Consider the following 25,217-nt stretch of genomic DNA (forward strand, 5'->3'; position numbering starts at 1 on the left):
ACTATTGAACATGGATCGGGGAAGCCACCCCATACCGACAGTGAGAAGTGATCAGTGTGATCGAGAAGGGTACCGCTGCACCTTAAAGATTAATTGAACCTCTCATCATGCCTTATTGGAAATGTATTAGGATGTGAAGTGGCATCGCTAAGCAGGGAAGCGGTTAAATATTAATCCCCCAATGTAATTTCATTATGTATGATTCGCCAGCAGAATACAGACTGCCATAAAACAGCCTCACACTCTGCATGCGAATACCTGCGTACCGGTTGTGTAGCGTCAGCCCCCCCCCCCCCTCATGGGCTGCTACTAAAGGGCCCTTTGGTGGAGAGTTATTAAAATTGGCCAATAGGATAATCAGAGGAGCCCCCCCTCCGAGCCAATCAGGACGTTGCTTCCATTTTCTTACGGGCCAATGAGACATAAAAGCCGGAACCTTAATGGTTGCTATGGAGAAATCCAGCGCTCATGCCTTGCCCCTTACAGCAATCACTCCGTGACACAGCGACCACCAAATGTGGCATGACTTCACAGCGAGCGCTAAGGGCAACGCTGCCCATTGAAATTGTCTGAAAAAACTGCACAACTTTTGTGATAATCACTAGAGGGCGCCATGACATTTTGCACTAAGGGGCTCATACGGCCGCACCGAGCGTCAGCAATAAAACTAATGCCGGATTTAAGCGACTGCCCTTCTGTGTTGCAGAGACAGAAGTGTCCTAAAGAAGCCGCTCTGCTGCAAGTCCCTGTAGCAACGAATGCCCTTTTATAAGATGGCCGAATATACTTCACAGCCACATAACAGGAATCATGCCCTTCTCTAATATGGCGGAAGGACGCTGTGACCTAGGGATGCCCTCTTGTAATATGGCCGAATGGTCAGTGCAGCGACGTAATGCCCTTTACTGACCGAGTAAAGACTAGATGCAAATCACAAGTCGCAGTGCATTATGGGCGAAGCGATTGCTGAGCAAAATGAAACGTTTTCAATAGGTCTTTATTAGCCGAGTGAGGAGACAGAGAGCGACGGTTTGTAACGTGGGTGACCGAGGCGTCACGTGACCGCAGCCCGCGCTCATTGTGATGCTATCGTACAGCGGTGAGGGCGAAGCGGCGTCCTCTCCCTGAGGTCGGTGAAGAGCGCGGGACGGGCGGCGGCTGCTGGGAGCGGTGTGGGGGGATTGTCAGTGAGGTCAATCCTTACCTGTTCCTCCTCCGGGAGAAACAGACATGATGAATGGAGGAGGCTGAGTGTGTGATTACACCGAACTCTGACACCGCCCTGACCGACAACTCGGGGCGTGTGACATTCTGAGCCCAAACCTGCTGGCGATCATATCAGTGTGTACATGAGCAGAGGAAGGGGGTGTTGTCATGGTGACTGTCTCACAGACTGTGGGGTTAGTGTCATAGAAATGCCTCCTGTGAATGGACGTTACAGGGACTGAGCCTCATTCCTGCTGTGGGGTGTGTGCTTTCCTCCTGGATCATGTGACCAGATAATGGGATGTGTGCTTTCCTCCTGGATCATGTGACCAGATAATGGGGATTGTGCTTTCCTCCTGGATCATGTGACCAGATAATGGGGTATGTGCTTTCCCCCTGGATCATGTGACCAGATAATGGGGATTGTGCTTTCCTCCTGGATCATGTGACCAGATAATGGGGATTGTGCTTTCCTCCTGGATCATGTGACCAGATAATAAAGAGGGAGATCCCAATAGGCAGACAGCTGGCCGGTTAGCTCCATTGGTTAGAGCGTGGTGCTAATAACGCCAAGGTCGCGGGTTAGATTCTAGTACGGGCCGTTGGTTTTCTGTTTTCTTTTAAAGGGGTCGTCTGCAGTCGTGTGGTGAGGGTGGGGCGGTGCGCCCCAGGTACCGGCTCTGATGGGGGTGCCAGGCCCAGAAGCAATGAGCGCTTCTATCAATACAGAAGGAAGCACTCATTGCTGAAGCGCTGACACCCGTTACCCAGTTCCTCAAACTGCGGCGGGGCAGGCAGCAGAGCACATAGTTCCCTGCCCCGCCGCCGTTCACCGCCATAGGCTTCAGGAGAGGGACACTACTGTGTGGGGGGCAGCATGGGGGACTACTGTGTGGGGGACACTACTGTGTGGGGGACACTACTGTATGGGGGCAGTGTAGTGGACACTACTGTGTGGGGGACACTACTGTATGGGGGCAGTGTAGTGGACACTACTGTGTGGGGGCAGCGTGGGGGACACTACTGTTTGGGGGACACTACTGTGTGGGTGCAGCGTGGTTGACACTACTGTGTGGGGGTCAGCGTGAGGGACACTACTGTGTGGGGGGGGACACTACTGTGTGGGGCAGTGTGGGGGACACTACTGTGTGGGGCAGTGTGGGGGACAATACTGTGTGGGGGGAGCGTGGTGGACGCTACTGTGTGGAGGACACTACTGTGTGGAGGGCAGCATGGGGGACACTACTGTGTGGGGGGCAGCGTGGGGGAGATTACTGCGTGGGGGACACTACGTGTGGTGGGAAGTGTGAGGGACACTACTGTGTAGGGGGGGCATCATGGGGGCCTTTCTATTGGTGAGGCACTGTAGGGGCCAGTCTATTATTTCTGGGGACACTATACAGGGATTATTACCTGGAGAACACGATAAGGTGTTATTATTACTCGGGGCACTGTAGGGGACATTATAGCTGCTGTAGACACTATAGAAACATTTGGGGTCATTTATCAAACTGGTGTAATGCAGAACTGGCTTTGTTGCCCATAGCAGCCAATCAGATCCCACCTTTCATATTTGACAGCTCTTTTGGAAATCCAGTTCTACTTTACACCAGTTTGATAAATTACCCCAATTATGTCTACTGGGGGTCACTATTTTTTCAGCAGTATAGTACCTGGGACATTGGGGGGCACTACGGGCACAGGTATTGGGGGTGGCAGCAGGATGACACTGTGGGGACACCAGGATGGAGAGGTTGATGGAAAAACTTAGAAATCTAACGTGTCTGTGTTACAAACTCTGTAGAGACGAGATGCGGCTGAAAGAATTTCTCATGGCGGTCTAACGGAGGAGAAGAGGAAAGAGAAGGTCTACATGACAGGAGATGTCCCTGGATGTAAGAGGTATGTGGTCAATTATTGGGGGGGGGGGGGGTGCCAAACACCCTGGGCACGCCACTGGTCGTCCGGGTTCAGAGCTTAAACCAGAAATGCCCCCATTTTCAGGCCCCCCTGATATGAGCATTGGAGCATTTTATACTCCGATGCCCTCGCTTGCCCTGCGCTGTATATTTTTTTACACTGCTAGACAGAGGCTTCCGCCTAGCAATCTTTCCGGCAATGTCACGGCTCTAATGGCCGGGCTTTAGCGCTGCCCTAGCCGGTTTACAAGCTGGCCCATTAGTGGTACTATTATGTCATGGGTCAAGAAGGGGTTAATCTTGTGGTCCAACATTTCTTGAAAAAGTTTACTGTCCCTCTCACAGTTCTGGCAAAGTCAAGAAAGCTGTGCAATCATTTCAGCCATTCCTACGTGGCACGTAATGCTCTCCTGGACTTTCAGCGTCACAGCGGTCTGCCGTTACACCACATGATCGGTGACGTGCCAACCCGCTGGACACTGCACATACTAGAAAGGCGGACCAAGTTGTCCCGTGCCAGTGTCCAAAACATCACCTTTGTTAAAATGACCATCTTGCCACTTTTACTGTCTGCCTGCCTACCATGTTTTGCCTGCCGACCATCATGTTCCTTACGATGACTGCACCTGCTGCTGCTGTCATCATGCCACGGCCACCATCATGGAACTTCTGCCATCTGCCTGCCAACATGTATCATATAACATCTGCTGTTGTTCTTGCCACCCACCACCACTGCAGCAACCACTCCGTGGTGATGGTCCCCTACTGCCACCACTATTAACACTTTGCATCTGTCTCCATAAAAAGCTGATCTACTGCCATGCCAGGTTGCTACCGCTGCTACTCATGTTGCAGCCACAAACCGCTAATACCTTACCTAGCCTTAATCCTCTCTAATTATGCTGCTTATTATACTCCAGAGCTGCACTCAATATTCTGCTGGTGCAGTCACTGTGTACATACATTACTTATCCTGTACTGATCCTGAGTTACATCCTGTATTATACTCCAGAGCTGCACTCACTATTCTGCTGGTGCAGTCACTGTGTACATACATTGCTTATCCTGTACTGATCCTGAGTTACATCCTGTATTATACTCCAGAGCTGCACTCACTATTCTGCTGGTGCAGTCACTGTGTACATACATTACTTATCCTGTACTGATCCTGAGTTACATCCTGTATTATACTCCAGAGCTGCACTCACTATTCTGCTGGTGCAGTCACTGTGTACATACATTACTTATCCTGTACTGATCCTGAGTTACATCCTGTATTATACTCCAGAGCTGCACTCACTATTCTGCTGGTGCAGTCACTGTGTACATACATTGCTTATCCTGTACTGATCCTGAGTTACATCCTGTATTATACTCCAGAGCTGCACTCACTATTCTGCTGGTGCAGTCACTGTGTACATACATTACTTATCCTGTACTGATCCTGAGTTACATCCTGTATTATACTCCAGAGCTGCACTCACTATTCTGCTGGTGCAGTCACTGTGTACATACATTACTTATCCTGTACTGATCCCGAGTCACATCCTGTATTATACTCCAGAGCTGCACTCACTATTCTGCTGGTGCAGTCACTGTGTACATACATTACTTATCCTGTACTGACCCTGAGTTACATCCTGTATTATACTCCAGAGCTGCACTCACTATTCTGCTGGTGCAGTCACTGTGTACATATATTACATTACTAATTCTGCACTGATCCTTAGTTGCATCCTGTATTATACTCCAGAGCTGCACTCACTATTCTGCTGGTGCAGTCACTGTGTACATACATTACTTATCCTGTACTGATCCTGAGTTACATCCTGTATTATACTCCAGAGCTGCACTCACTATTCTGCTGGTGCAGTCACTTTAGAAAAAGCTCGTCCATGGCTTTATTTTAACTGCACATGTGCTGCTTTTCCTAATTATTGCCGCGCATGCCCAGTCTGCCCCTGCCTCTACAAGCGGCTTATTCCTATCAGAGTTCAGAGCAGGAAGTAAAGTAAAAGCACGTGTCAGGGATCAGGGCTAGCAGCTAGTGATGTGCAAGCACTAAATTATCCAGGTGTTTAGCCTGATCAGAGGATAGTTGGATGGGTCTTAGACTCCTATTATGTACAACATATAATAGACAACCACACAAATGCTGTATACCAAAAGCCAGGTATGTGCAAGTCATCAACCTATGCATGAGACATCCACAACCAACTCTCATCTAGTGATGTCCGCTTCATGAATGAATCGTTCTATTGAATGGATTCAGCTCACTGAACCGGAGGAGTCGATTCCTCTGACTGAGCTGATCTGAGTGAAGCCTCTCAGTCAGATAGCAGAGCAGAGAGACGCTGCAGCAGGGAGGAGCGCAATCTGATCCTAGAGTGGAAGCTGGCCCCGCCCCTCCCTGCCCTGCAACCAATCAGAGCTCAGTCAGATAGCAGAGCAGGGAGGAGCGTAATCTGATCCTAGAGTGGAAGCTGGCCCCGCCCCACCCCACCCCGCTCCGCTATAATATTCAATAACCTTTCTATACAGTTTTGTCATGTAAAAACGAATTTGCATAAACATGGACTTATGGGAAAGACATGCAAATGAGCAGAATCTGCATTGTTTTTCAGCTGTCATAAGACTATGAAAACCAATAGGTGGCGCTAAGGAGTTATGAACAGCGCCCTCTATTGGTTTTACAGTCTTCTGACAAGAATATTAGACTGATTCTTATGACAAGATTATGAGTGTAGCCTTTTGCATGAAAAATTTGCAATTAGAATATTCGCGATCTACACTAGGATGATATCTGACACTGGGAAAGCTGGGGAATAACTCAGTGTAGATCGCAAGTTATTCCCAAGTGTCAGATATCATCCTAGTGTAGATTGCGAATATTCTAATCACAAATTTTCCATGCAAAAGGCTACACTAATAATCTTGTCATAAGAATCAGTCTAATATTCTTGTCAGAAGACTGTAAAACCAATAGAGGGCGCTGTTCATAACTCCATAGCGCCCTCTATTGGTTTTCAAAGTCTTATGAAAAAGCTGAAAAACAAGGCAGATTCTGCTCATTTGCATGTCTTTCCCATAAGCCCATGTTTAGGCAAATGAGATTTTACATGACAAAACTGTATAGAAAGGTTATTGAATATTATGTTAGGACTTTTTGTCACCCTAATGATATAGATCTAGGTGTGCAGGTCCACCCAAGCCATTTTAATAGTTGCAAAATAGCTGAGAGGTTTACTGGTTCTTAGTCAGATCAGTGTTGACTTGGTGCATCTCATAGTGCAAAAGTCAGTCATTGTATAACATGTTGGCTGTTATCTGTCTGATGGATAGATTGGTGGCTTGTACATACCTGGATTTTGGTATGTAGCCTTTGTGTGGTTGTTTATTGTATGCTGTACATAATATGCACTTACTTCCCAATTCAATCTCCCAAATCTGAGTGGAATGTTTATTGTATGTTGTACATAATATACATCTAAGGCAAATCCATCCTTGTAATACTGTTCTAAACTGTTTTTAAGGGGTTTCTATCAATTTCTAACCATTTTTAATTAACCAGACCCCCTCTTCTCTTCCGAGCAGGGGGTGACTGATTGACTTCCATTGTATTAAATTGTGTTCAAGCACCCGACACCTGAATTGTTCGGCCGAGTATGCTCGCTCATTACTGCTAGTGGCCAGTGTGAACATTGCAGGCTTGTGTACATTTAAAAAAAAAAGATAGTAAGATGGAAAAATCTATGTGAAAGGGTGACAAGCTATGAGAAAGCCAGGCAGGTGAAACCAGTGAGCAAATAAGGAGTAAAAAGGGGGAAATACAAGTTTCTGAAAAGAGGTTACTGAAAGGAAAGGCCTTGAGGATACTCCCAAGACAACCAAAAGGGTGGAGGGGGGGGGGGAGCTCTTTCTCCTACTGGGCTTTTGTAAAAGTTAAAATGAAGGGGATAAACTGTTATGACACACTTTTGTAACTTATGACGGTGTATATATGTACTTTCGTAATGGCTAACCCCTATCTATGTCTTGTTATAATGAGAAGAAGAAAATGATAAATAAATATAATTCAAAAAAAAGATGGAAAAAACGAAAGAAAAATTATTAAAATAATGTTTAATATAAAAACATAATTTAAACAATAGCTTATTTTCTGATGACACATTCCCTCTAAAGAGGTATTACCATTTAGACATTTATATGAGGTGCTGTCTCACGTCTGGAGAATGAGGCCCTGTCTCCATCCTCCTAGATGTCCTATTGGCGCAAGTCCCAGCTCTCAAGAATGAGGCGCTGTCTCCATCTGCTGATTTGCCACGGATGTCTGACAGCTGAAGGTACCACCTCTGGAGAATAAGGCTCTGGCTCCGTCTGCTGATATGTCATAGATGTCCTATAGGCGTGGGTGCCACTTCTTGAGAATAACGACCTGTTTTCTTACACCGATTTGCCATAGATGTCCTATTGTTGTGGGTCCCACCTCTTGAGAATGACGCCCTGTCTCCTGGTGATTTGCCATAGATGTCCTATCCTATAGGGGTGAGTCCCACCTCTTAAGAATGAGGCCCTGTCTCCGTCTGCCGATATACCACAGATGTCATACAGGTGTGGATACCCCTTCGGAAGAATGAGGACCTGTCTCCTTACGCCAATTTGACATAGATGTCCTATAGGTGTGGTTGCCACCTCTCGAGAATGAGGCCCTGTCTCCATCTGCTGATATACCACAGATGTCATACAGGTTTGGGTGCCACCTCTTAGGAATAAAGACCTGTTTTCTTATGCTGATTTGCCATAGATGTCAAATAGGTGTGGGTCCCACCTCTTGAGAATGATGATACCACACTGGTAATCTCCAACCTGCGGCTCTCCCACTGTTGCAAACTCCCATCATGATCTGATAGCTGTATGATGGGAGTAGAAGTTATGCAATAGCTGGAGAACCTCAACCTGGGGAGCATTAGATGCCTCTGGCAGACCTCTAGGCCATCACAGAAATTGATATGCTCCACAATTGGGGTTCCAATGGGCTGACAGAGGGTGCCTCCTTCTCTTACACTCCTAAGATCACTATTGAACATGGATCGGGGAAGGGCCGGCCCTCCAGCCAGGTTGGTTATCTGCTATGTATTTATTATGCTATTATCGCTTTTTATGTGTTAGTACCGAGTGTTAGTGGTACTTTATACAGTGTTATGCTAATTTGTCTCTTCAAGCCACCCAGGTTTGAACTATATAGGCCTGTGGTATATTTATGCATTCATTGATGAGACTGGCATATAGCAGATTGATTGGGTCATTCCTTTCTGGATATTTCTTGGTGTATCACATAAGCAGCGGTAACTATATGCAACTATTATGTATTGACATACGTGCTGGCATTGGGGGGGGGGTTTATCCACACTTCTCTGCATTTCCCTACTGGGATTTAATTATTTATCCTGTATGTGTGCATATTTGTTCAATAAAGATTTATACGGATATTACCGCGGGTTGGTTTTGCTTTTGTAGGAGTTTCATGGATCGGGGAAGCCACCCCATACCAACAGTGAGAAGTGATCAGGGTGATCGAGAAGCGTACCGCTGCCCCTTAAAGCTCCATTGAAAGATCCATGCCTTATAGGAAATGTATTAGGATGTGAAATGGCATCGCTAAGCGGGGAAACGGTTAAATATCAATCCCCCAATTCCCAATATAAACTCATTATGTACGATTCGCCAGCAGAATACAGACTGCCATACAACACCCTCACACTCTGCATGTGAATACCTGCGTACCGGTTGTGTAGCGTCAGTCGCCCTTCCCCCCCCATCTGCTGCAAGTCCCTGTAGTAACGAATGCCCTTTAAGGCTACTTTCACACTAGCGTTCGATCGGATCCGTCTGCATTATTTTGGCATATAAAAGCTAAGTGGGAAAATAGCCTCGGACGGATCCGTCCAGACTTTCAATGTAAAGTCAATGGGGACGGATCCGCTTGAAGATTGAGCCATATGGTGGCATCTTCAAACGGATCCGTCCCCATTGACTTACATTGTAAGTCTGGACGGATCCGCACGCCTCCGCACGGCCAGGCGGACACCCGAACGCTGCAAGCAGCGTTCAGCTGTCCGCCTGTCCGTGCGGAGGCGAGCGGAGCGGAGGCTGAACGCCGCCAGACTGATGCAGTCTGAGCGGATCCGCATCCATTCAGACTGCATCAGGGCTGGACGGCTGCGTTCGGGTCCGCTCGTGAGCCCCTTCAAACGGAGCTCACGAGCGGACCGGCGAACGCTAGTGTGAAAGTAGCCTTATAAGATGGCCGAATATACTTCACAGCCACATAACAGGAATCATGCCCTTCTCTAATATGGCGGAAGGACGCTGTGACCTAGGGATGCCCTCTTGTAATATGGCCGAATGGTCAGTGCAGCGACGTAATGCCCTTTACTGACTGAGTAAAGACTAGATGCAAATCACAAGTCGCAGTGCATTATGGGCGAAGCGATTGCTGAGCAAAATGAAACGTTTTCAATAGGTCTTTATTAGCCGAGTGAGGAGACAGAGAGCGACGGTTTGTAACGTGGGTGACCGAGGCGTCACGTGACCGCAGCCCGCGCTCATTGTGATGCTATCGTACAGCGGTGAGGGAGAAGCGGCGTCCTCGCCCTGAGGTCGGTGAAGAGCGCGGGACGGGCGGAGGCTGCCGGGAGCGGTGTGGGGGCATTGTCAGTGAGGTCAATCCTTACCTGTTCCTCCTCCGGGAGAAACAGACATGATGAATGGAGGAGGCTGAGTGTGTGATTACACCGAACTCTGACACCGCCCTGACCGACAACTCGGGGTGTGTGACATTCTGAGCCCAAACCTGCTGGCGATCATATCAGTGTGTACAAGAGCAGAGGAAGGGGGTGTTGTCATGGTTACTGTCTCACAGGCTGTGGGGTTAGTGTCATAGAAATGCCTCCTGTGAATGGACATTACAGGGACTGAGCCTCAGACCTGCTGTGGGGTGTGTGCTTTCCTCCTGGATCATGTGACCAGATAATGGGGTGTGTGCTTTCCTCCTGCATCATGTGACTAGATAATGGGGATTGTTCTTTTCTCCTGGATCATGTGACCAGATAATGGGGTATGTGCTTTCCTCCTGGATCATGTGACCAGATAATGGCGATTGTGCTTTCCTCCTGGATCATGTGACCAGATAATAAAGAGGGAGATCCCATTATGCAGACAGCTGGCCGGTTAGCTCAGTTGGTTAGAGCGTGGTGCTAATAACGCCAAGGTCGCGGGTTCGATCCCCGTACGGGCCATTGGTTTTCTGTTTTCTTTTTAAGGGGTTGTCTGGGTTCAGAGCTAAAACCAGAAATGCCCCCATTTTCAGGCCCCCCCTGATATGAGCATTGGAACATTTTATACTCCGATGCTCTCGCTTGCCCTGCGCTGTATATTTTTTTTACACTGCTAGACAGAGGCTTCCGCCTAGCAATCTTTCTGGCAACGTCACGGCTCTAATAGGCGGGGTTTAGCGCTGCCCTAGCCATTTTACAAGCTAGCCCATTAGTGGTAGTATTACATCATGGGTCAAGAAGGGGTTAATCTTGTGGTCCAACATTTCTTGAAAAGGTTTACTGTCCCTCTCACAGTTCTGGCAAAGTCAAAAAAGCTGTGCAATCATTTCAGCCATTCCTACGTGGCACGAAATGCTCTCCTGGACTTTCAGCGTCACAGCGGTCTGCCGTTACACCACATGATCGGTGACGTGCCAACCCGCTGGACACTGCACATACTAGAGAGGCGGACCAAGTTGTCCCGTGCCAGTGTCTAAAACATCATCTTTGTTAAAATGACCATCTTGACACTTTTACTGTCTGCCTACCATGTTTTTGCCTGCCGACCATCATGTTCCTTACGATGACTACACCTGCTGCTGCTGTCATCATGCCACGGCCACCATCATGGAACTTCTGCCATCTGCCTGCCAACATGTATCATATAACATCTGCTGTTGTTCTTGCCACCCACCACCACTGCAGCAACCACTCCGTGGTGATGGTCCCCTACTGCCACCACTATTAACACTTTGCATCTGTCTCACTTTGCATGATCTACTGCCATGTAGGTTGCTACGGCTGCTACTCATGTTGCAGCCACATACCGCTAATACCTTACCTAGCCTTAATCCACTCTAATTATGCTGCTTATTATACTCCAGAGCTGCACTCACTATTCTGCTGGTGGAGTCACTGTGTACATACATTACTTATCCTATACTGATCCTGAGTTACATCCTGTATTATACTCCAGAGCTGCCCTCACTATTCTGCTGGTGCAGTCACTGTGTACATACATTACATTACTTATCCTGTACTGATCCTGAGTTACATCCTGTATTATACTCCAGAGCTGCACTCACTATTCTGCTGGTGCAGTCACTGTGTACATACATTACATTACTTATCCTGTACTGATCCTGAGTTACATCCTGTATTATACTCCAGAGCTGCACTCACTATTCTGCTGGTGCAGTCACTGTGTACATACATTACATTACTTATCCTGTACTGATCCTGAGTTACATCCTGTATTATACTCCAGAGCTGCACTCACTATTCTGCTGGTGCAGTCACTTTAGAAAAAGCTCGTCCATGGCTTTATTATAACTGCACATGTGCTGCTTTTCCTAATTAGAGCCGCACATGCCCAGTCTGCCCCTGCAACGCTCCCTGTTCCGACTTATCTCTATAAGCGGCTTATTCCTGTCAGAATTCAGAGCGGGAAGAAAAGTAAGAGCGGTCAGCTATCAGGCCTAGCAGATAGTGGTGTACAAGCACCAAAGTATTCAGGTGTTCAGCCTAAAAAAATTGCTATACTCATGTGCTCGGCCGAGCATCGGAGTATAATGGAAATCAACCAGGAACCTCTTGCTGAGAAGAGAGTGGCCGGTTCATATAAAGGTTAAAAACTGACGGATAATCTATTAAAATGGTTCGGTAACAGCATTATGGGGATAGCTGGATGCATCTTTCACTCCTATTATGAACAACATACAATAGACAATCACACAAAGGCTGTATACCAAAAGCCAGGTATGTGCAAGTCATCAACCTATCCATGAGGCAGATGACAGGCTTAGTCACCATAACTTACAATACACAGTTTTATTCATTTGTCATCTAAAAATTAATTTGCATAAACATGGGCTTATGGGAAAGATATGCAAATGAGCAGAATCTGCCTTGTTTTTCAGAAGACTATGAAACCAATAGAGGGCGCTATGGAGTTATGAACAGCGCCCTCTATTGGTTTTACCGTCTTATGAAAAGTCTAATATTCTTTTCAGAAGACTATGAAACCAATGGAGGGCGCTGTTCATAACTCCATAGCGCCCTCTATTGGTTTCATAGTCTTCTGACAAGAATATTAGACTGATTCTTATGACAAGCTTATGAGTGTAGCCTTTTGCATGGAAAATTTGCGATAAGAATATTCTACACTAGGATAATATCTGACACTTGGGAATAACTTGCGATCTTCTCTGAGTTTTTCCAGTGTCAGATATCATCCTAGTGTAGATCGCAAATATTCGAATCGCAAATTTTCCATGCAAAAGGCTACATTTATAAGCTTGTCATAAGAATCAGTCTAATATTCTTGTCAGAAGACTATGAAACCAATAGAGGGCGCTATGGAGTTATGAACAGCGCCCTCTATTGGTTTCATAGTCTTCTGACAAGAATATTAGACTTGTCATAAGACTGTATAACCAATAGAGGGCGCTGTTCATAACTCCATAGCGCCCTCTATTGGTTTTCATCGTCTTATGACAGCTTAAAAAGAAGGCAGATTTTGCTCATTTGCATGTCTTTCCCATAAGTCCATGTTTATGCAAATGAGTAATAGTTTGTAATATTATGTTAGGACAATTGGAAAACTTTTTGGATTGGATTTGGAGCATCTCATCGATAGATTAATGGCTTGTAGTAAATACCTGGTGTTTGGCATACAGCGTATGTGCGGGTGTCTATTGTGTTTCACAGTCACTTCAAATAGCCCAAGGCCAGTAGATTCCTGTTTCTGGTCTGATTTAAAATGTACCATTTATTTCATTCTTATTAAGAAAAGGTATAAAACTGGAAGAAAAATGGTTAAAAATGGTTGTGGCTCTGCGGCTAGGGATGATGTAAACTCATTTGTTAGTGAGTAGTGAGATGCTTTACCGACAGACACTTACCTCTGTATTTATCTCTATCAGTATCTTGGGATTAGATGTTTGTCCTGTAAATATTGAGCTCTTTAATCTATATCCCTACATGTTATGGTTAGAGGAGCGCTATCGTCTGGTATTTGCCTATAATAGATTCACCCTGTCCGCAGCGCACTGAGACGTGGTCACCAAGTCACAGCCACACTTAACCTAAAACCTAAATTGCAGCTCCCCCGACATGTTTCATCACTACTGTGGCGTCTTCAGGGGAAATGGAGCTACTATCAACACGAGCGCCATCTGAATCAGTGTTTATAACTACTGCAGGCGGGTCTTTTCTCTTCTGATCTCCAATCGGTAACCAGCGCTCGTGTGACAGTGATGCAGTCTGGCCGATAGTCCTCAGCCTAGGCGGGTTCGTCGATCATACGTGTCACCAATACCTTTGAAGCATATTCGCCTGCGCAAGAACTTTTAATTTTGTGTCAACATATTGGTAACTCTGCGCATGTCCTGAGGCCGGGTCTCTCCATCTGCACTTACCTCCCGATTCATCTCCGAGAGTCTAAGTGGGAGCGCATACCGACAGTGAGAAGTGATCAGGGTGATCGAGAAGGGTACCGCCTGCCCCTTAAAGATCCATTGAAAGATCCATGCCATATTGGAAATGTATTAGGATGTGAAATGGCATCGCTAAGAGGGGAAGCGGTTAACTATCAATTCCCCAATGTAATTTCATTATGTATGATTCGCCAGCAGAATACAGACTGCCATAACAGCCTCACGCTCTGCATGTGAATACCTGCGTACCGGTTGTGTAGCATCCAGCCCCCCGCCCCCCCGCGGGCTGCTACTAAAGGGCACTTTGGTGGAGAGTTATCAAAATTGGCCAAAGGGATGATCAGAGGAGCCCCCCCCCCCCCGCGAGCCAATCAGGACGTTGCTTTCATTTTTTTACGGGCCAATGAGACATGAAAGCCGGAACCTTGAAGGGGTTATCCCATCATCTGTTAATGATTTGACAGTGATCATTTTTGTAAATATACTTTATTAACAAATTCCCACCGATTAGGATAAAATTCACCCCCACTTACCTTATTGTTGTGACTCGGTCTCCCCTGGTTACGACCACCACTCTTCTCCAAAATCCCGATGGTCGCGCTTGCCCAGAAGACTCCTTCTTTTCTCCCGGCCGGTCCGCTCGCTGTCCTGAACGCGCACGCTGCTGCGCATGCGCGACGGTGACTTCTTCCCAGCCAGAATAGTACAGAGCTCCGTACAAGTCACCATTGCGCATGCGCGGCGGCGTGCGCGTTCAGTCCAGCGCGCGGCACGGCCGGGAGAAGACTTCAATCAAGATGAAGCCCGCCCCCAGCCAGAATCCAGGAAGTGAACGCGCGGTGGCAGCAGGTAAGTTTAAAAACGCAAAGTGGGATAACCCCTTTAATGGTTCCTATGGAGAAATCCAGCGCTCATGCGACCACCAAATGTGGCATGACTTCACAGCGAGAGCTAAGGGCAACGCTGCCCATTAAAATTGTCTGGAAAAATTGCAGAACTTTTGTGATAATCACTAGAGGGCGCCATGACATTTTGCACTAAGGGGCTGATATGGCCGCACCGAGCGTCAGCAATAAAACTAATGCCGGATTTAAGCGACTGCCCTTCTGTGTTGCAGAGACAGAAGTGTCCTAAAGAAGCCGCTCTGCTGCAAGTCCCTGTAGTAACGAATGCCTTTTTATAAGATGGCCGAATAGACTTCACAGCCACATAACAGGAATCATGCCCTTCTCTAATATGGCGGAAGGATGCTGTGACCTAGGGATGCCCTCTTGTAATATGGCCGAATGGTCAGTGCAGCGACGTAATGCCCTTTACTGACTGAGTAAAGACTAGATGCAAATCACAAGTCGCAGTGCATTATGGGCGAAGCGATTGCTGAGTGAGGAGACAGAGAGCGACGGTTTGTAACGTGGGGGACCGAGGCGTCACGTGACCGCAGCCCGCGCTCATTGTGATGCTATCGTACAGCGGTGAGGGAGAAGCGGCGTCCTCGCCCTGAGGTCGGTGAAGAGCGCGGGACGGGCGGCGGCTGCCGGGAGCGGTGCGGGGGCATTGTCAGTGAGGTCAATCCTTACCTGTTCCTCCTCCGGGAGAAACAGACATGATGAATGGAGGAGGCTGAGTGTGTGATTACACTGAACTCCGACACCGCCCTGACCGACAACTCGGGGTGTGTGACATTCTGAGCCCAAACCTGCTGGTGATCATATCAGTGTGTACAAGAGCAGAGGAAGGGGGTGTTGTCATGGTGACTGTCTAACAGACTGTGGGGTTAGTGTCATAGAAATGCCTCCTGTGAATGGGCGTTACAGGGACTGTGCCTCAGACCTGCTGTGGGGTGTGTGCTTTCCTCCTGGATCATGTGACCAGATAATGGGGTGTGTGCTTTCCTCCTGGATCATGTGACCAAATAAAGAGGGAGATCCCTTTAGGCAGACAGCTGGCCGGTTAGCTCAGTTGGTTAGAGCGTGGTGCTAATAACGCCAAGGTCGCGGGTTCGATCCCCGTACGGGCCATTGGTTTTCTTTTAAAGGGGTTGTCCGGGTTCAGAGCAAAACCAGAAATGCCCCCATTTTCAGGCCCTGATATGAGCATTGGAGCATTTTATACTCTGATGCTCTTGCTTGCCCTGCGCTGCATATTTTTTTACACTGCTAGGCAGAGGCTTCCACCTAGCAATGTTTCCGGCAACGTCACAGCTCTAATGGCCGGTCTTTAGCGCTGCCCTAGCCATTTTACAAGCTGGCCCATTAGTGCTGTTAATATCACTGGGCTCACTGCTGGCTGGAAGCCCCCGCCTCACTTCACCTATCACATATGTCAGGTTAAGCGCTGCTATGCCGTGTTGGACTTGATCTGCCTTTGCAAAAGGTTGATGAAGCACCTTACACTCTGCCTGTCTCCCCGCCAGCTACAGGTTGGAAAGGTCGTGAGCACTGGCGGATCCAGGAAGGGGGGGCAATGGGTCAATTGCTCCCCCCGAGAATCTATTGAGAGAGAGAGCTTCTGATCGCCCATATACTCACATGATCCGATCATTAGAATCAAGTCACTGTGCAGAGCGTTCTGACGTCACACGCTGTGAGACCAGTCAATTCTGGTTTGCAGGCGCGCAGTCCAGCGGGAAGTGGAAGGAAGGAGCAGCTCCGAGCGGGGGGAACAGACTCAGTCTCAGGACTCTCAGGAGCGCAGCTGCGCTGAGGTAGTGTCACTGTCAACTTGGTCTGAGACTGAGACTTTGCTGTGGCCGTGGGATGGAGATTGCTGAAACTGAAAGGGCCGGGGGGAAGTTTGTTCATGGGGGGGGGAAGTGGGGGACTGACTGTAATAACTAGGGTGGGGGGAATTAGGTACTACTAACTGGTCTGTGCTGCCGGGGATTGCTGAAAGGGGTTAATAACTACTGTGAATGGGGGACGGCTGAGAGGGGTTAAGAACTATAACAGTAGTTATTAACCCCCTCAGGGGACTGCAGAAAGGGGTTAATAATTACTGTGTGAAAGGAGGACTGGCTGGCTGCAGTACACCCCTGGCCTCTCCACAAGTTCTTCTCTTTCCTTCCCCCGTTCCCCCATAACAGAGTCATCCACTGAGGCCCATAACAGTGTCATCCCCACAGATGCCCCAAATGTCTCCAAAACTGCTAAATAATAAAGTCAGATGTGGTTCAATGTCACCTATTTGTCATTTTTAAAATCCGTAATTTGGAAAGACAAATTTGACAGTTTTTAACCCCATCCCGACACATGACATACTAGTACGTCATGGAAACCCCTGCGTTCCCGCAATTTTACGTGATAGTACATCATGGTGATCGGGCGGGTATCGGAGCAGTGCGCGCGCAATCACATCGCTGTTAAAGCCGATGCCGGCGGATTAACCCTTTTATGCCGCGGTCCGCGCTGACCGCGGCATAAAAGGGGTTTGTGTCGGGTGACGGAGCGCATCTAGTCCCCGCGCTGCTATGGTGGGGACTGGATGTGTCAGAAGGCAGCCCCGATGCCATGCATCGGAACCTGCCTTCTACGGGTGACCAGGAGATCCAGCCTCAGGCCCGGTCTCCTAGGCACCTGTTTGTGTATGACTCTGTGTAATACACTAACAGGCAATGCATTAAAATACAGATGTATTGTAATGCATTGCAGAGGGGATCAGACCCCCAAAAGTGAACATCAGAAATAAAGTTAAAAAAAAAAAGTTAAAAAAGTGGTTTTAATAAAATTCTAATTGCTCTCAGAAATTATGATTATTTTTTGCTTCAAAACTGCTAAAGTGAAATAAATAAAAAGTTGAAATATTAGGTATCGCCACATCCGTAACAACCAGCTGTATAAAATATCACATGACCAAACCCATCAGGTGAACACCTTAAAAAAAAAAAAATGTGCAAGAAAATAAAAATTGGTCAAAAAATAAAAAAGCTATGGCTCCCAGACAATGGACATACTAAAATATCATTATTTCAGTTTCAAAAATGCTATTATTCTTTAAAACCTATATAAATAAGAAAAAGTAGACATACTAAATATTGCCACGTCCGTAACGATCTGCTCTATAAAAACTCACATGACCTAATTCCTCAGGTAAACGCAGTAAGAATAAATAAATAAATAAATAAAAACTGCGCCAAAACAACCAATTTTTGGGTCACCTTGCCCCATAAAGTGTAATAATGAATGATCAAAAAATCATATGTACCCAAAAATGGTACCAATAAAAACGTCAACTCTTCCTGCAAAAAAAACGAGCCCCTGAACAAGACGATCGGCAGAAAAATAAAAAAAATAGGGCATTCAGAAAATGGAGATACAAAAACCTAATTTTTGTTTTAAAAAATGCTTTATAATGTAAAACTGAAATAAGCATCATATAAAGTAGACATATTTGATATCATTGCGTCCGTAACAACCTGCTCTATAAAAATAGTGCATGATCTAACCTGTCAGATGAATGTTGTTAAAAATAAAAACGGTGCCAAAACATCAATTTCTTTGTTAATATAGGGCATTTAAAAATCATATGTACCCCAGAATAGTACCAATAAAACGGGCACCTTATCCCATAAGATCCAAAATGTGGTGGTGGGGGGGGGGGGGGGCGTGTGTCTGTCCCTTCTTTCCAGTATGGGGGACCACACCTGGAAAGTGTTGGCCAAGGACGATCTGGGCGCCTCCAGTTCCCGAGGTACTCCAGCCTGCTCTTTACCAGTTAGAAAAGATTAGGTTCTTGAGGACTGCCTCAAAGAACTGGAGGAATTTCACTGTGTTGCCAGTGCTCTGGAACAGCACAAAAGAGCTGTACAAGGCAACCTGTACCAAGTAGACCGCAACTTTTTTATTACATGCCCTGGTTTTGCGCATGGACATTATATGGCTTGACGACTTGATCAGAGAGATTAACTCCTCCCATATACTGATTGTAGTCCACGATACAATCGGGCTTGAGGACTGGTGCCGCGGTACCTCACACAGGGACAGGGGTGATGCCGTTACCGTGAATTGTGGACAGTACAAGGACATCCCTCTTGTCCTTATATCTGACCAGCAACAGGATTCCACTGGTAAGGGCACGGGTCTCACCCCTGGGGATAGGTACCTGGAGTGGGTGGGTGGGTAGGGAGGCCTCGTAAATTTTTCCGCCCGGTCCCACAAGCGGACATGGATCTGGCGGTGAGGGACTGGAACAAGGGGATACTAGTATAAAAGTTATCCACGTACAGGTGGTAACCCTTATCTAGCAGTGGGTGCATAAGGTCCCACACAAGTTTCCCACTAGCACCCAGAGTGGGGGGACATTCTGACAGTTGAATACGAGAATCTCGCCCCTTGTACACACGAAACTTCACGCTATACCTCGCCTGCTTAGAGGGAACATACTGGCGGAAAATGAGTTTCCCCTTGAAAGCAATGAGAGACTCATCAACCGCGACCTCCCTTCCAGGTACATAGGCCTCCAAAAATTTGACCCCAAAGTGATCGATGACCGGCCTGATTTTGTACAGGCGGTCATAGGCAGGATCACCTTGGGGCGGACATGCTGCATTATCTGCATAATGCAGGCATTTCCAGAAGGCCTCAAACTGGGTACAGGTCATGGCCGTACTGTAAAGTGGGGTCTGGTAGAGGATGTCCCCACTTCAGTAATGCCTGACACTGAGTTTTTTGACTAGGTCCATGTGCAGCACGAGGCCCCAAAACATCCTCATCTCGGCTGCACTGACCGGAGTCCAGCCACCGGCCCTAGCCAAAAAGGAGCCCGGGTGTTGAGCAATGAACTGTTGGGCGAACACGTTCGTTTGCTCCACCATCAGATTCACAAAGTGGTCACTGAAAAAAAGACTAAAATAGTAATATTCAATGAAGCCCACTGTGGGAATCTGGATTCCTGGTTGGCCAATAAAATCAGGAATCACAGGGTCAAAATGCTCTAGGGTACACTATGCAAGTTCCCAGAGCTGCTCGTACTAGTGTGGGCCACAGGGTCCCTGGCATGGCAGTCCTCTTGCTCCGCCTAGCGGCATCTCCGCCGCCTTGGGGGCTCATCATCATCGCTAGATGATGAGGAGGACATGGATGACAAAAGGAAAGTGGGGTCATCCTCATCATCACTGGGGCTCTAGGAGTTGGAGGCAAGCTGGGTGTATGCCTCCTCGGCCGAGAACCTCCGGCGGGCCATAGGGGAGTGTATGTGTGCATGTGTGGAAACCTTTATTTAGTGTGCGTGTGTGTGGGGGCACAGGTGTTCGCATACTTATCCCTAAAACTAACAGGAAAAAATAATAAAACAAATAAATAAAAAAAAGCCCCAAAAATGTGAAAAAAACAAAAGATTCACGTCGATGATTAGCTGTCCGAAGCTGATCAGCGGTGGTGTGTGCGATGCGCTAACAGTGGCCGGACGCTATGAGTGTGTCCCAAAAAATATGTATGTGTGGGGGCACCCTCCAGCCCAGGCTATTTTTTTTTGCAAATCTGACCTGTGTCACTTTATGTGGTAATAACTTTGGAAAGCTAATACTTATCCAAGCAATTCTGAGATTGTTTTCTCATGACACATTGTACTTCATGATAGTCATACAGCTGAGTCAATATATTTCACCTTTATTTATGAAAAAAATCCCAAATTTACCAAAAACTTAAAAAATTTGGCATTTTCAAAATTTCAATTTCTCTGCTTTTTAAACAGAAATTGATACTTCATAAAATATTTATTACTTAACATTCCCCATATGTGTACTTTATGTTGGCATCATTTTGTAGATGCAATAAAAAAAAATTCATACATTAGAAGGCTTAGAATTTTAGAAGCAATTCTGAAGTCACTTTGTGCGGCTTACACAGTAGAAACCACCCATAAATGACCCCATTGTAGAAACTACAGCCCTCAAGTTATTCAAAACTGATTTTACAAACTTTGTTAACCCTGTAGGTGTTCCACAACAAATAAAGATTTATTTTTTATTTTTTGGCAAATTTTCCATTTTAATCCATTTTTTCTGTAACACATCTAGGGTTAACAGCCAAACAAAATTCAATATTGATTACCCTGATTCTGCGGTTTACAGAAACACCCCACATGTGGTTGTAAACTGATGTAAGGGCACACGGCAGGGTGCAGAAGAAAAGGAGCGCTGCATGGTTTTTGGAAGGCGGATTTTGCTGGGCTGATTTTTAAACACCATGTCTAGGGTTGTGCGAACCCGAACTGCAAAGTTGGGGTTCGTACCGAAATTTGGGATTTTTGGACCCCGGACCCGAACCCGAACTTTTCAGTAAAAGTTCGGGTTCAGGTTCGTGTTCGGCGATTTAATGGAGCTTTTTGAAAGGCTGCAGAGCAGCCAATCAACAAGCGTTTAACTTGGGTGCCCTTAGAAGCCATCACAACCAGGCCTACTAATGGCATGGCTGTGATTGGCCAGTGCAGCATGTTACCCAGCCTCTATATAAACTGGAGTCACGTAGCGCTGCACGTCACTCTGCTCTTACTAGTGTAGGGAGAGGATGCTGCTGCTGTGAGGGAGAGAATAGTACAGAATCTTTAATCTGAAGTGCTTGTTAACTCAGCGATCTATCTAGATTTTGTTTTGTGGGTGCAGTGCACAATCTTTTTACCCTGCCCTGAGCCCAGTGACCCAGAAAACTAACCTTTATCCGACTGTTAGTTAGGTGGGCGCCGGCGGCCATTTTATGCAGGTTCTGTGCACCAGCACAGCATATCTGCATTTGTGACAGTCAAATAGAAGCTTGAAATACTGCAATTACCGTATTTCTCGCCCCATAAGACGCACCTAAGTTTTTGAGGAGAAAAATAAGATTTTTTTTTTTCAACCAAAAGCTGTGCTTTTGAACTAATGGTGGTCTGTGCATGACACTATTATGGGGGATCTGTGGATAGAAGTGTTATGTGGGGAATCTGTGGATGGCAATGGGGGAATCTGTGGATGGCACTTTTATGGGGTAGGGGACCTATGGATGGCACTATTATGGGGTGGGGGATCTGTGGATGGCACTATTATAGGGTGGGGGATCTGTGGATGGCACTGTTATGGGGTGGGGGATCTGTGGATGGCACTGTTATGGGGTGGGGGATCTATGGATGGCACTGTTATAGGGTGGGGGATCTGTGGATGGCACTGTTATAGGGTGGGGGATCTGTGGATGGCACTGTTATGGGGTGGGGGATCTATGGATGGCACTGTTATAGGGTGGGGGATCTGTGGATGGCACTATTATAGGGTGGGGGATCTGTGGATGGCACTGTTATGGGGTGGGGGATCTGTGGATGGCACTGTTATGGGGTGGGGGATCTATGGATGGCACTGTTATAGGGTGGGGGATCTGTGGATGGCACTGTTATAGGGTGGGGGATCTGTGGATGGCACTGTTATGGGGTGGGGGATCTATGGATGGCACTGTTATAGGGTGGGGGATCTGTGGATGGCACTGTTATAGGGTGGGGGATCTGTGGATGGCACTGTTATGGGGTGGGGGAATCTATGGATGGCACTATTATGGGGTGGGGGACCTATGGATGGCACTATTATGGGGTGGGGGATCTGTGGATGGCACTATTATAGGGTGGGGGATCTGTGGATGGCACTGTTATGGGGTGGGGGATCTGTGGATGGCACTGTTATGGGGTGGGGGATCTATGGATGGCACTGTTATAGGGTGGGGGATCTGTGGATGGCACTGTTATAGGGTGGGGGATCTGTGGATGGCACTTTTATGGGGTAGGGGACCTATGGATGGCACTATTATGGGGTGGGGGATCTGTGGATGGCACTATTATAGGGTGGGGGATCTGTGGATGGCACTGTTATGGGGTGGGGGATCTGTGGATGGCACTGTTATGGGGTGGGGGATCTATGGATGGCACTGTTATAGGGTGGGGGATCTGTGGATGGCACTGTTATAGGGTGGGGGATCTGTGGATGGCACTGTTATGGGGTGGGGGATCTATGGATGGCACTGTTATAGGGTGGGGGATCTGTGGATGGCACTGTTATAGGGTGGGGGATCTGTGGATGGCACTGTTATGGGGTGGGGGATCTGTGGATGGCACTATTATGGGGTGGGGGATCTGTGGATGGCACTGTTATGGGGTGGGGGATCTGTGGATGGAACTGTTATAGGGTGGGGGATCTGTGGATGGCACTGTTATGGGGTGGGGGATCTATGGATGGCACTATTATGGGGTGGGGGATCTGTGGATGGCACTATTATGGGTTGGAGGATCTGTGGATGACACTGCTATATATGTGTCATCCACAGATCCCCCCCATAACAGTGTCCCCCCGCTGCTCACAGCAGTATTTCTAGTAAGCACTACTCTAGTAACAGTGATCCTTAACCTCTTAATAAATTTAACTAAAGTTGCGCTCTCCCCTGTATCACAGCACTTACTAGCAAGCATCCGGAGCAGGCAGAGCGGCTGGCAGTATTACGTCACTCACTGCTCCGCCTGCTTCATTCATAAAGTGGGAGGAGCAGGAGCGCGACGTCAGTGAGTAACGTAACGCTGCCAGCCGCTCTGCCTGCTTCAGATGCTTGTTAGTAACTGCTGATACAGAGGAGAGCACAACTTTAGTGAAATTTATTAATGAATACTGTTACCAGAGTAGTGATTATTAGAAACACTGCTGTGAGCAGCGGGGCCCGGTGTAAGAGTACTGTGACTGCACCGAGCCCCGCTGCAAGTACCCAAACTCCAGCCCCTCCTCCCTCCCCGCTGATACATCGCAGTCTGCAGCATTCGCCCCATAAGAGGCAGGGGCATTTCCCCCCCACTTCTTTAGGGGGCGAAAAATACTGTATATTCTGGGTTTAAAAAAGCACCCATTTTTGGCAATACCCTCCATCTGGGGCCTATGCAGGTTTTGTCAGTGTGCAATTTAAGCTTCAAATACTGCAATAATTTTTGGGGTTTTAAAAAGTGACCTGTGTAGTTCGGAGGAAGAGGTGGTGGTCGCACAGAGCCAGCAACACAGCATAAGAGGGAGCAGGGTGCAAAAGCGGAGCGGTCGTCCCCTAGACAGTACACCTGCTACTGCCCAACTCAGCAAGGGACCGAGCACACCGAAGCCAGCTCCAAGGAGTTCACTGGTGTGGCAGTTCTTCAGACAATGTGCAATAGAGCAGGACTGTAGTACGGTTACATGGACGCCAAATTATGCAGTGGGTCAGGAAATGGGTATAATAGTCTATAGTTTGTTCGTGACACCAATTGCAGCGTGCGCAGGGTACTGTCACAGGGCCCTCCAAGGTGTTATAACTCACAGCCCAGGTTAGGAATGCCAGAGTGGTGTAATGTCTCTGTTTGGTAGTGGTAATAGGGTCAATGGTGTCTCCTACCTGGGTAGGGCTGGACTCCTAGATCCTGGCTCACTTGCAATAAATTGAGTGTGGTGCTAGTAGGAGTAATAGAGGGATTTGCAGCAGAAATTGAGATCCAGACCTTGGATAAAGTTCAAACTTTTCTTTACTGGTTGTAGCTTTCATCCAAGCAAGATACAGCTTTAGTCTTAGGTCCCAGCCGGTATTGGCAATGGTTGGCAGGAATTTATGCTTCTGCTCTCTCAAGTACCTGGAGCTTTGCAGGAAAGGACGTCTGCTTGTTGCTCTAAACTGTGGCAGGAATTTGGCTTCTGCACTATCTTCTGCTGTTTGGGGACTGACTAGCTGAGGAGGAATATGGCTTCTCCTGGGTCTCTGGTCTGTACTCACAGCTATCTTCACAGGGTATGCTTCTTCCTGTAACTGGAGTTGTCTGTTTGCTTCTACCAGCTGAGGCTGCAAGAGCTCAGGCTGGAGATGATAATCAATGTCTCATCCGAGACAAGATCCTGGCTTTGGATCCCTATATCTGGGAGCTCCTACTCGCACAGCCTTCCCCTAGCAGGGGTGGCTGGCACACTCACACTAGCTTGCTTCCCTCCCCGTGAGGCAGGAAATAGGCACAGCCCACTTCTGCTCACAGTGGGGGGAGCTAAACTAAATGAACTATTCCAGTTTAGAAACACTAAACTGAAACTGACTTAAGTCCCTGCTAACACATTGCTGCCACCTGCTGGTGAACACAGAAATTACAGCAATATACATGTAACAAGGCTTTCAATGCACATTTGTGAGAATATTATGTGAAATTACACAAGATGACAAGGCAAATACTTTTAACAGATTGTAGCGGGGTAAAAGAGTTTCGTAACACAACTCTGGGGTGATACATTCCCACTTACTTCGAGTTAAGCCGCCCTCGGCTTATGCTTAGGAGGGAGCGGAACCACCTCTGGGGTACCCAAATAAAATACAAAGTGCTGCATGTATTACATATATCAC

At 47.3% G+C, this 25,217-nt stretch overlaps 5 non-coding genes across 5 annotated transcripts; all 5 read left to right on the forward strand.

Moving 5' to 3' along the window:
• The first annotated feature begins 1,181 nt into the window (after nt 1–1,181).
• Nucleotides 1,182–1,316, forward strand: LOC122929825. Its single transcript, XR_006388043.1, has one exon. It is a non-coding gene; the product is annotated as a U8 small nucleolar RNA (small nucleolar RNA).
• Nucleotides 1,317–9,836: 8,520 nt separating this feature from the next.
• Nucleotides 9,837–9,971, forward strand: LOC122929831. Its single transcript, XR_006388049.1, has one exon. It is a non-coding gene; the product is annotated as a U8 small nucleolar RNA (small nucleolar RNA).
• A 378-nt stretch (nt 9,972–10,349) lies between these two features.
• On the forward strand, nt 10,350–10,423 carry TRNAI-AAU. Its single transcript has one exon. It is a non-coding gene; the product is annotated as a tRNA-Ile (tRNA).
• Nucleotides 10,424–15,432: 5,009 nt separating this feature from the next.
• LOC122929836 lies at nt 15,433–15,567 on the forward strand. The gene has a single exon (XR_006388052.1). It is a non-coding gene; the product is annotated as a U8 small nucleolar RNA (small nucleolar RNA).
• A 255-nt stretch (nt 15,568–15,822) lies between these two features.
• On the forward strand, nt 15,823–15,896 carry TRNAI-AAU. The gene has a single exon. It is a non-coding gene; the product is annotated as a tRNA-Ile (tRNA).
• The last annotated feature ends 9,321 nt before the right edge of the window (nt 15,897–25,217 follow it).

Source organism: Bufo gargarizans, chromosome 2 (assembly GCF_014858855.1).
Source record: "Bufo gargarizans isolate SCDJY-AF-19 chromosome 2, ASM1485885v1, whole genome shotgun sequence".
NCBI lineage: Eukaryota > Metazoa > Chordata > Amphibia > Anura > Bufonidae > Bufo > Bufo gargarizans.